General features: G+C 47.2%; 1 protein-coding gene across 1 annotated transcript in view; it reads right to left on the bottom strand.

The window, feature by feature from the left end:
• BEND3 (BEN domain containing 3) overlaps nt 1–10576 on the bottom strand; it is a 32373-nt gene extending 21797 nt beyond the window's left edge. Inside the window, exon 1 of the mRNA XM_074368557.1 lies at nt 9591–10576. The gene's annotated coding sequence lies outside the window, so the exon portion shown is untranslated. The remainder of the gene's footprint in view (nt 1–9590) is intronic.
• Nucleotides 10577–12853: the final 2277 nt, after the last annotated feature.

Below are 12853 nucleotides of genomic sequence, written 5' to 3'. Positions count from 1 at the left end.
AACAGGACCAGTCTCCAGCGGTTAATCCAATAAGTGAAAATGCTTGTTTGTTTGTCTGTTTGGACCAAATAGCCTAGGAAGCCTCAGGCAAAGTGACTGCCATTGGTAAAGAAAGGTTTTCAATGTTGCAAAGCTCCTAGGAGTGTGTATAATTTTACTGTAATACCTACTAGTCTCTAACTTTCTTCATAGGACAAGAAGGACAATGTTCAATTTTCCATGCAAAGCACATGGTTTGGGGGGAAACCAGGTCACCAGAAAGCCTTCAGTTTACCAACAGCACAAAAGGAAGGGCAATCCCAAATGTTTAAAGAACAAGAAGATGCTTTATAGACACTCAAATATCAACTTACAATTTGACACGACACTGTAAAATGATTATAAATCAATAAAAAATGTTAAAAAAATATCAACTTACAAAGGATAAGTCGCTTATATTAGCTACATACGTGCAATAACTGGCAGGGCTCCCTCTGGGCCTCATGCTGAAAACCCGCTGAATCTGCCTCCCGAGTATCAGCAAAGAACCAGAAGAAAGTGTGAAGCAAGACAAGGGGCATGCAGAGGAGAGAGAACCATTCACTGGTTCTTGGACCAGTTCTAAGAGATGCCACAAGAAATGGAAAAGCTGAAAAGATTGACAAATTATAGGTCAACTTAGAGTTCATTTTAAGAAGGAAAAATGCTCAAAGTCTTTCCCCCCCTTTTCTTTCGACTAGATGAAAGAAAAGGTATACATGCATCTGAAACAAAATTCAAACGGTTATAAAAGGATATTCGGTTAAAAAGCCCACAGTCCTCCAGTCACTGGTTTACTCTCTTGGAGGCAATTATGTCATATTTCTTATTTTTTTAAACTTAAGTATAGTCAGTTTACAACGTTGTGTCCATTTCTTGGATGTGAGTTTTCCTGTGAGCCCTTCCAGAGATACTCTATCAGAGGTTCTCAAAGTGTGATGGGTACTGTGCAGTGTGGCAGCCGGGCTCAGACAGCCCTGCATGGATTGTGTGTCTCTACCCAACTCCACAATTGTGTGTCTCTACCCAACTCCACAACTAGTTGTCCATGACTAGATTTTTTTTTTAAATAATAAGAAAGTTTATTTTACACTATAGCTTGAAATGGGCCATGGTGGGAATTTACACTATGGAAATCAACACTTTTACAAACAGGGTGGGGTTTTTTGTTTTTTTTTTCCTTTTTTCTTTTTGGGGAGCCAGTTTACCACTATATACAAGACTGTTTCAGGGGGTCCATGAGCTCAAAACTATTTCCATGGCATAATGACACTGAGATGTTGCCCCCTTCCTTTCATAGGTGTGCAGGAGAGTTTTCCAGAGGCTACCTGATGCATTATTTTGCAAAAAGACTGAATACAAAGGCAGATATGAAAACTCATCTGTCATCTATTAAGTCAGATATTAAAGAGACCTGCAAAAATGTAAACAGTACCACTCCTTTCACTAATTCTTTTTGGAAAAAGTTATTATTCATAAAAAAAAAGGTTATTGACATTAACTTGTTATAGTTTTATTTTGGTTATTTTTAAATGAATGAATAAATATTTAAACACTTTTCTGTTTCAGTTTCTAACACAATAAATATTGACAGATATAAACAATTTGAGGTCCTCAATATTTTTTATGGGTATCAAGGGATCCTGAGACTAAAAGGTTTGAGATCCTTGTTGCCTTTCTTCTTTCGCTTAATGTATCATGGAAGTTTCTGTATCACTTCTTTTTTTAGAGTTCCCCCAGAAGTGGACTCTGAGATGAGGATTTGGAGTGAGTCGTTTCTTTGGGAGGAGACAGAGAAGGGCTGAAAACCAGCAAGGATGGGGGCATGCTAACGGGCTTCCAGTGGGGAGTCCCTGGCTAAGGCCAGCACTGAGGGAGGTAATAGAGGTATCCAAGGGGGCATGGCGGGGACAGAGGGACACCCTGGCTCACCTAGGCAATCCGGGAAGGCGGAAACCCTGCTGTGCCATTCCCTTCCTGCTCCTTGCACACCCCCCATGGAAACAGCCGACCCTGAGGAAGATGCTATACACTAGATAAATGGCTCCATGGTAAACGTACTCAACAATCCTACGAGGTGGAAAAACTCTTCATAGTCTCATTTTACAAGTGAGGAAACTGGCTTAGAGAAATGAGGAACATGCTCGGGATCATACTGTTGGGAGTGGCCCCCAGGCCCCCTGTCCTGTGCTTTTGTGGCTACAGTCCCCACTGAGTGATGGGGAGCTGCTGGTGCTGATGGATGGATCCACTGAACGTACAGCTTATTTACAGAGATCAAAGCCAACAAAGGGTAGACATGGGAGGCCCTGGAGGGTGAAGACGGAACTCTGGGAACTTCTGTTGGAGGGGAGGGTGGGTAAACACCAGAAGATAACAGTAACAGGAAGGAAAGAGCAGTCAGAATGTCAAGGTTAGAAGATACTACATTAAGGTTTCTATAACAACCATTACTCACATCTAATAAACACAGCCTGCAGCTGTGCAGAAGACCACCAGTGCTTACAATTTCATGACCTGGAGACAAATAACTGTAACCTCTGACATATACCTAACAAGACTTCTTTCCTTGTTTCCCCAAGACCTTCCTCGGGGAGGAAACAACATTAAAGCAAATTGTAGGGGGGAAATTTGCTTTGGAAATAACTTTGTCAATGTTTAAATGGGCATATCTTGATCTTCCTCATAACTGTGAGCTTATAAAGACCTACAACCAAATCTTTCAGTCACTTACAGAGCCTCACACACTTGAAAATTATGATGAGAAATGGGTAAAGGCCAGAAGGCCAAAGAACCTGGGCCAGGGAGTTTTTTACTTCAAGTGGATCTTAAGCTGAGCACGGGCAGGAACTCTTGGGTCCAGCTGAGGGTGGAAACCCTGGTTCAGAGTAAGCCCTCTGTACCATCAACTGTTATTAACTACTGATAAATTCCACAAAAAGCTGCAGAAAAAATGGAAGTTGACAACAAACTCAGTGTGACCTGGTCTGAGATCACCTTTGATCACTATTGTTATTTCCATTATACAAAGTTAGGATATCAACTTCTACACATTTTCCCAACACATGACTTCAAAACCTCTATTGAAAAGAGCTGAGCATTAAATTATGTGTAAAGGTTCAAAATCAGTTGTTCATCACACGGTTACCTAGTCAATAATAACATATGTCAAAGTTCACTGGGGAAATCTCAACTACAAAATCAAAAAATGCCATAAAGCAGACGAAAGGAAATATGCCCAAATGTTAATTACCTCCAATTAGGATGATTATGGATGATTCTTTTTTTTTTATATTTTTCTCTGCTTTCCAAATACCCTATAGTGAGCATGCAATTCTTTGAAAAAAATTTTAATGAAAAGATAAGAAGTATAGCCATCTTCACTGCCTAGCCAAGTCATATTCTGTCTACAAACAGCAACAAGCTAAGAATGTAAAATTCAAATCATTTAACTTGTAAGCATTAAATACTGATGCTCTAAGAAACAATATAACAACTGACAAACTAGTGTGGATCTCTCTTTCCTAACTGTCCTTTAATTATCACCTCTGAAGGGGTAAAAAGTTCCTCAGTATGGAGAGAGGGGGAGATCAGAAAAAAGTCTCAGCTACAAGCCCAGGTGTGAACAGGAAGGTGGAAAGATCAGCTTTGAACACTAAGGAAATGTCATTTCCTGGTGGGTACATTGTAGGTTCTATCAATGCGCTGCCTGATACTTGGAGTGTTTTTTAAAATAAGCCATATTTCGTGGGAGGGAAAAGAAAAATCCAGACCAAGGCTTCTGGATCAGGGATCCAAGCGGAGCACTGAGGCCTGGTCACTGAGAGCCTGCGGCCGGCTCAGGAGACAAAAGGGCTAGAGAGCAGGTGAGCATTTCTCCAGGCTGGACTTGCTGTGTTCCTGCATTCTGGAAGATGGATGCACAGCCCTTTCGTTGGGGCCCTCTCGTGTCTGAGCACCCTGGGAGACATTCTGACCAGCACCTGGAGCCCTCCATCCCTGATTCCTCAAAACTGGACCAAACTGGGCAAATCAGGGGCCTGCCCCAGGGGCCCTGGCTCCAGGGTGAAGCAGCATGGGGCAGTGGGGAGAGGGGAGGGGAGATCTGGGGAGCTGAGGAGTAGCTGGGTTACAGAAAAAGGAAGGAGTGTGCTGAGGTCACCAGCTCAAAGTGCGTAAGAAGGAGTCACAAGCATCTGACTGGGGAAACTGTCCTTGCTAAGAGCTGGATGCAAGACCACAGTAAGGTGAGCAGGGGGCACCCGGCGTGGCGATTTCTTGGTAAAGCCCTCTACCCGCACAGGATCACTGGTCTCTGCCTTAAGTACCCAACAGGTTGCCAAAGGAAAATGTCCTCTAGTGCCACCCACAGCGGGCTGGGAGAGACCCGGGGCACCTGTCGAGTTCTTTAAGAGATTTGCGCTCCTGACAGCAGCCAGCCCAGGGCTCCCGCGAGAACAGCGCGGGGGCTAATCAGAGGCGCTGGAGGCTTGCGGCTGCCCAGAGTCACGCAGGACAAGCAGCAGGCCCAGAAATGGGAAGTACTTGGGCTTCCTGAAACCTCGCCGTTCAAATCCCAGCCAGCTGACTCAGGATTCTGCCCCACAACATCGGAAACATCCACGGGACCTGGGACTCACCCCAGGCTGAGGTTCGGTTCATAGACCTGGCCGGGCAGCCCTGACCTCAGGCCACTCTGGGCATGTTCCCCCGACCTCCACTCCTGTGTCGAGGCAAACTTGCACCACCTGAGCAAATTCTTGAGAACGTGAGCCCCAGGAGGGGAATGTGATCAGAACCTGAGACCCTGGGGATGGTGGCCATGCAGCAATGCCATATACAAAAGGTAAAGCAGGGAGGACAGGCCCAGATCATTTAAAAAGTGTTATTAATAAAACAAACAAGGATTTAAACAGTTTAACGAGGACCTAACAAAAGCCTACTTCATCCTGCCAATCCACATGATCTGACTTCATGAAACCTCCCCACTGCAGGTCATACTGATTTTTAAAGATTAAACATAGAAAGGGAGGACAGCCATTAACATTCACGTAGCGCTGGCTCCAAGGTCTGAGTGTCCACACGTTCACCTGTGCAATCCTCACTTACTCTGCAGAAAGAGGACCAGAGGGACCAGTAAGCTGTACCTCCCTTGGAGGGGGGCTGCTGCAGAGCAAGGCGAGGAGAAAGAGGTGGGGTGGACTCGGAAGTGATGGCTTCATTCCAGCCCTCCAAGAAGAGCTGGGACTGAAGGGGACACTAATAACCATCCCTGCTTTGCTTTCTCCCTTCCCTGCTGAGTACCCATTTGTAGGCTGGGCTCTGATGCAGGAGCAAGTCAATGAGCCAGACAGGCCCTCAGACCACCAAGGTAGGGACCAAAGCAGCCGACGAGGAAGAAAGTGGAATTCCCTACTAAACTTCAGAGGCAGACAGAATCCGGGTTCTAGCTATGTTTAGCTTCTAACCCTGGGCAAGTGGCTTAACCACCCAAGCCTTGGCGCTTTTTTCTTACAAGGCAGCTGCACACACTACCTTACCTCCTAGAGACTCTGTGAAACTACAAAGGAGAAAGTAAGTGCCTGGCTTACAGTACTCAGGAAATGTTACCTACTATAAAGCTTCTTAAAAAAAAAAGATGTTTAAAGTGCATCTTAATAGTGAATGCTTTTAAAAACTGTAAAATTAAATAAGATGGTTTAAAACTTTTTAAAAGGTTTAGTAATGTTTCTTTCAAATGAAAGAAACAAACATTAAACTGGAAGGGGTGAAATCAAAATGCTCTCCCTAAGGACAGGAAGAATGTTCCCATGCCATCTACTCTTGCAGGGCTCAGTCTGCGTCTGCAGGAGTGGCTGGGAGCCTCGGGGTTCTCAGAACCCAGCCCTCTTGGCAAGGGCATCCTACCCATGGGACTTAAAGGACATGTTTGCAATTTGTTTTTATTTTTAGACACATCTGCAAATGCAGTTTGAAAAATACCAGTACTCACAAAACCAGGGCAATTTTCCCCCGAGTTTTTCTAAAGCTGTAATTGTCGCTGCCTTCCTTATTCAGTCAGAGCACCACCTCATCTTTCAGCACGCAGCGGCGGACAACCGCGCAGCCGTGCCTGCCTGCGATGTGGCGTTTCACCCTTCAGACACTGCATTTTCTGAATGTGACTATATGTGACATGTTCTCAGCTAAAGGCTTCTACTTACTTATTAAGCCCTCCCTGACCTTGAGAAGGGCTACCTCCTTGGACATCAATGGTAGGAGGAGCCAGACTCTACTTTAACTTTAACCTTGGTATCTAAGAGAAGCTGGGGTCAAGGAGGAAAGGAGGGCCAGCGTATCCCAGAAGCCACTCATGTGACCAACTGGACAATGGTGACTAATTTTCCTGCGAAGTATAAGCAGAGTTTCCTCTGTACTTCCCACTTTTTCAAGTGTTTTTCTTGTGACCACATGAGCTAATCAGAGTTGGAGCACAGTCGGGTGTTAGCTTCCTGCCACCCCTCAAACTCCTCCTTTAACTTACTAGCGCCACACTCAAACCAACAGCCCCTTCCAAATAGGAAAAGAGTAGTAAGTGATTTATTCAATTAAATAATCAATGCAACTGTGTTGTATTTGCTGGCCAGTGATAACTGAAAATCACTGATTTTCAAGATGAGAAGAGAGGTGGCCATTAGTAGAGAACAAAACACCAAAAGGGCTGACTTTAAATACAGTCAGCCTTCCGTATCTGTGGGTTCTGACTCCCAGAATACAGAGGACCCACTGAAAGGGCCTTTGAGCAACTGCAAATTTTGGTATCTGAAGGGGGTCCTGGACCCAATTCTCCAAGAATATTGAGGGACAGCTGTACGCGTTTCAAGGTGAATTAAAAATGGAAGAAGGTGAGCTGCTGAGAAAAACTCAGCTCTAAAACAATAGTTTGTATAAAGTCCGATCATCCAGTGACTTACATACCACGCATTAACACCGCTCCAAGCGCAACAGCACTTCTCCTGTTTGACACACTGAAGGCCTGATGCCAGCGTGGAGAGCCCTTAGCTTGGCATGTGCGAGTCATGTGTGGCAGCTAGTTCCAGAAAATACAAGAGCCTGGGCTGAAATAAGAATGTTGCAAGAGATACTGGAACATGGTAAGGGGGGAGAAGAGCAGGAAATAAACAGCAAGAGAAAGGTGATTTTGTGTGCTCACTAAGCACATAAAATATCTGTCTGGGGGCATGGTTTTGTGTGTGAGACTTTAGATTTTATGTTTTAAGATTACCATAGAGTAAAATTTACTCTCTAGATAACATGTGTACATCCCTGTAGCCACCATCAAGAGGATACAGAAAAGCTTTCACCCCAAAAATTAATTCTACAAATAATTCCTCCAAACTTACTTTAGCCAATAATGGGCAGTGAATAATAGGGAAGTAACCATAATATGTCATCAAAACTAAGTGCCAGGAGGGAAAACAAAAAACAAAAAACACTACACCCCAACCTCCCATACACTTACACCAAATTATTTTTGCTGGTTGGCTGGCAACCTTCATGTGTTCCTACACTTTAAGATTTGAGGTACTTAAGACACATCCCCCAATTATTCACCAGGGTGAACCTCACTGCTTCAGGGACTTTCTAGACAGCTCTAACAAGTGCCAGGTGGGACATTCCTGTAGGAGATTAAATTTTCACCTAATCGAAACTCTGTCAGGTTATTTCAATTTTTTTCTGTCTAATTATTAGAACTTCTGCTCTTCTTTTGCTCATTTAAGGGATGCGTAGAACCCAGAAGTGACCAAAAGGAAGAGGGTAAAGAAAATGTGTTCATGTCGTCCCTTTAACAGATTATTGGGATGCTGACCATCCTGTCTACTAGGTCCTAAGTAGTCTCTCCTCACTATTACGAGTGCTTTGGGCATGGTGCAGGAAGGGAAGGCATAAAGTTTTTCTGCTAAATTACCTCATCAAGGAGATGGCCTCTCTGGTAAGTGATGTTCAGTGAAGGCGTTTTTGATGTGACATTTTAAAGGTTCTAGATTTCTGTGAATTTTTCAAGGGCCATACACACAGCAGCTAGCCCCCTAGTAGGAAAGGATACACTGTTCTGGAATCCAAGACGCTCTCCATTTATTTAGCAAAAATTTATTGAGCACGTACTAAGTTATCAGATAGTGGGTTAGTGGCTGGGGATGGAAAACTGTGATTCAACACCTTGCGCAAATCTCAGTACTAGGAGTGAGGGAAGCCGACAGGGTGCTGTATGGTGACATGAAAATGGAAACCAGGGATGGATGGTTTAAAAAAAACACCCCGAGAAAAACTGGGGGGCTGGGTTGGGAGCACGGATAACAGAACAATCTCCTCGGTCTCCCTCTCGATTCTATCCCGAGCCAGCCCCAGCCCAGAGAGCTCACTTCCTTGCCTCAGTTTCCCAAAGCGCAGCTAGCAGGTACTCTTCGCGTTGCCCTGGGGCACGGGAAGCATTCTCAAAAGTTACATTAAGAAGACGAAGTTGAACGTCTCCGACTCTTAAGTGCTTAGCCCTGTTCCGCACACCCTTGTGTGGTTGGCATTTGCATTGCATTGCGTGTAAGATTCTTGGCCTGGCGACAGGCCACCTGAGCTCAAACTTTTACCTTTGCAAAAACACCTTGGAAAAAAAAAATGTGTCGACACGCAAGGCCCTCACGGGCGCTGCAGCACAACTCACCGACCCGGCGAGACCAAGTCTGCGTGGGAACTCACGTTTACAAGAAAGGGGGGGCGATCACGAGGGGCGGTGGGCGCCCCAGCTTCGGCTCCGCGGCCGGCCGGGAAGGCCTCGCGCCAGCCGGGCGCACGCCCAAGGCGCCGGGCCCGCCTCCAGCTCCCGGGCAGCGCGAACCGCGAACTGCGCCGTGGACAGCCGGGAAGGGAGCGCTGCGCCCCCTAGCGGCGGGGCCCGTCCCAGTCCGCTCCCGGCCGCCGCCGCCGCCGCGGGCCTGCCTTGCTCCATTTGCTGACTCCGGAGGCAGCGTCCCTCCGAGTGGCGGCTTCTCGGGCCTCCCGCTCCCCGCTCGGGCATCTCCCTCCAGTCCCCGCCCCCTGCTGCTGCTCTGACACCCCCTTCTGCACGCCGAGCCGTCCCCCGCCGCAGCCCGGCCGAGGGCGAGCCCACCGCCGGCTTCGCAGAGCCTTCCGGCGGCCCCGGCCGCTCCATCGCGGCGCCCGGCAAGGGTGTGGGGCCCGCGCACGGCGCGAGTGGGGCGGCGGCGCGGACGGTTCCACTGTGCGTTTCCCCCCGCCCCCGCGCAGCGCGCGTGCTCCCCGGAACGCCATGGAGCCGCCGCGTTCCGAGCGGGCACAAAGGGGCGCGCGGCACAATGGGCGCGGTGAGCCCGTGGGCGCCGGGCGCCCGGTCGCGGCTCGGCCCGGCGCGGGGGTGGGCGCTCCTCCCGGCGGGCGCGCTCAGGGCAGCCCCCCTGCGCGTCCCCTCCCTTGCTCCCGCCCCCACCCCGGCATGGATGTTGCAGCCACCCTCCCGTCCGTCTGCTCCGGAGCCGCCGCCGCCACCGCGCGGCCGGCTTGATCCGCCCCGCACTTACCTGGGACACGAGTTCTGTACTTTGCAGAGCGGGCCCGCGCCGAGTTGGGGCGCCACGTGGGGGGTGAAGGGAGCGCGGGTCCGGGGAGTGGGGGCCGCGCGCGGAGGGCCAGGCCGGGGCGGCCCGGGGAGTTGCTGGGGGCAGCGGGCGGGTGCCGTGTATTTTCCCCTCTCTTTGTGTGTGTCCGTGCGCTGCGCTCTCGCGTGACGTGACGGGACTCCGTGTGTCATTTCCGCACAAGGACACAGGAGCCCCCGCTGCAGTGGAACCACAACCCCTCCGCCCCCACCCCTGGCCCGCCCCTCCCCCTCAGCGGGGCACACGCGGGACCGGCGGCGGCGCTCGGGCGTGAACGGCCGCGGCGGGGAGCTGGGGCGCGCACTCCGGGGACCGGGGCGGCCCGGCGCGCTCATCCGGTGCCGCGCCGCTCCACGTGGGCCCGCGCCCGCTGCCCCAGGCGGGGGGCGGCGGCCGTGCACCCACGGTGCGGCGGGCCAGCGCTGGTTAACAATGTCCCCTGCCCACCCTCGGTTCTCCCGCTGCGAGTCATTTCTCTAAAACGTGGTTTCTCAGACCCAAGGAGTTTGACCTGAAAAGCCTCTTTTTCTACTTTTTTTTTTTTTCCTCCGCGACTGTGCGGGGCGCCTCCTCCCCTGGCGCCCGCGCCTCTCACGCAGTTTTGGTTTCTCGGCTGTGGCCCAGGCCCCCCGGGAGAGTATTCCCGCGCCGCGGTCGGCACAAAGACACCGGGGCGCGGGGACCCGAGTGGCCCCTGCAGCCCCGCGGAGCCGGCATGGAGTCTGGCGGGCCGCGGGAGAGCGACCCTAGCGCTGGGAAACACTGATTCTGGCCACTCCCCCAGCAGGGTGGCCGCCCTCTGTTGTGAGCCTAAGAGCTAAAAATCTGCCTTCTACTTGTAACCCGAAGTTTTGAGGTTTGAGGCTGCAGAGCCAGAGAGATTTAGAAGTGCGCGCGCTTACAGACCCACATGCAACAGACAAACCCACGGGATATCTGCGCCGAGCTCTTAAAATAGAAAAACACGAGTCACCAACTCAATAAAGGCTGACTCTTTTTACTTTTAACTCCCGGACTGGAGATTCCAGGTTGATAAATACGAAACCTACCCCTCGGGTATTTTCTCAAGTCTCAGTCACTTGAATGGGTGTGACATGTGAGGGTCAGGGAAGCCCAAACCAACAGTTAAGCCATGTTTGTATTTTAGGCAAACAATGAGAATGTAAATTTTTTTTTAAAAGTCCTTTAATTTGCCGGTCAAAAAAAGTATAAAAAGAAAAATGCAAATGATCCCATCTGCTGCTCACAGCTGACTGGCTGCAAGGGAGGACCATGTGGCCCAGCCCTGCGCGGTCAGTGAATAGGTAGAATAGATTTTAAAAGGAGGCATATGCTGGCTCCTTGCTGCCCAGGAGCGGGGAGGTTTTGAATTAATGTATAGTTTTGGATTACCGTATCCTCTTCCAGAACACTCTAACTGGGAATTTAGCAATTATGCAAGTTCTTCCCCTTTGGGTTTGAAAATCTAGAGGCTAGAGGTTATCTAAGACCTTTGAGGAACTACGTGGAACATTCTCGAACTGTATTTGGATAGCCGATTTTGAGAAGTCAGTTTTAACTGCTATGCAAAATTAGCAAGCAGCCGGGAGAACCAAGCCCTGCATCCAGGGGGTGCTTTTATAAAAGAATCCATACGTGCTCAGTGTCATTCAAAACAGGATGATGAAAAGAATGGGGCCGAGATAGCAGCCCTTCAAATTCAAAAGACTTGAGCTGCCCTATCTACATTTAAAATAGGGCGGACGGAGGAAGGGAGGAGGACCGCTTGGGGCAGAATGGTTAATTTATACATTCCCAGAAGACAGAATGGAGTACTTCGATTTCTGCCGGGAACTTGACTTTTAACACTCTCACGTTAAATAACACGTATGTTATATAGTACAACGCTTGACTTAGTTAACAGATATAGCAGTTTTAGTCTAACCTTCAACAAAATGTGACAATTATAATTAGAATTTTAAAAGTGTAAGTTGCATTTCATTAGTTCAGTTTTCTAGAATTTCCCAGTGGAAGAATTAGGAAGAGTTGAGTAGCATTTAAGCTCACTTTGCATTTTTATACCAAGTGGTTTAAAAATGTAAAATGACTTTGTTACATTTTTACAAAGGGGACTAGATGAAATGTGTGTTAAGGGATATATATCTCTAGTCAGTAATTCACAATAACTACTCAGGTACTGAAGGATAAATTCAATTTAAAAACACTAGAAATAAAATAATTAGAAATTAATATTTCTTTGTTCGCATTGTTTGAAACCAAAGGTTTTGCCAAAAGAATAATTTTATTAATAAGTAGCATTTAAGGCAAGCAGCGTGCTTAACTGAAGTAAACTGACTTTCCCAAACATCATCTCTCAGGAAACGACAAAGTGACCTTGAGTATCACTGTAAATTTTGTATCGTAATTTGCATAACTGGATCAATATTGCTACTTAACAAAGTTGTCTGTTCCAAATAAGTTATTAACAGATTAAAAATGGAAGTTATTGCTATGTAGGAAAGTAAACTACTTACCTTCAGATGGTTTTGTGTGTTTATATGAGGTTTTTTTTTTTTTTTAAATAAGGAGAAAGGAAAAACAGTACAAAAAGATAAAAACAAATGCATTGGAATAGTTGTATTCCAGTGTATTTTGGAGCATTTAAAAAATAATAATTCTGAAAGTGCTGTTGGATAAAAGGAATGCCTTATGAAAAAATATGAATAAACATATAGGGAGAGGAAGGAGGTACATAAAACACAATTCTTGCCTGACATAATCTTAAGAAGTCAGTAGGAGTGACTGTTAATGGCTCATAAGGATGTGCAAAAGACCTGAAAAACATAACCTGAGCTTTTGAGGCCTGCTTGATTGGAAATTTCTTAATTAGAAATGCATTTTTTCAGGATTTCAAATTAGATCTGCTACAGTTGATCTAATGAACTCGTTTCTGATTTTACCTGAGTAAAATTCAGCAGGGGGGAGATTGGCTACTTGGCCATACAAAGGATTCACATAAAACTAACTGTAAAAACTCCAAAGGAAAATCACACAGCATTTAATGAAGGGTTATATCATTAACATTAAAGATAATGTTAATGTGTTAATGTTTATAATTAAGAGTGGCAGATAGCTAGAAATCAGGTTTCAGGTATCTTTTAGCTGTTGCTCTAAAGGTTTGATCATCACTAAAATACAGTTGCCAA

Source organism: Camelus bactrianus, chromosome 8 (assembly GCF_048773025.1).
Source record: "Camelus bactrianus isolate YW-2024 breed Bactrian camel chromosome 8, ASM4877302v1, whole genome shotgun sequence".
Lineage (NCBI taxonomy): Eukaryota > Metazoa > Chordata > Mammalia > Artiodactyla > Camelidae > Camelus > Camelus bactrianus.
The sequence above is the reverse complement of the archived record's forward strand: the minus strand, read 5'-3'. Positions and strand labels throughout refer to the sequence as shown.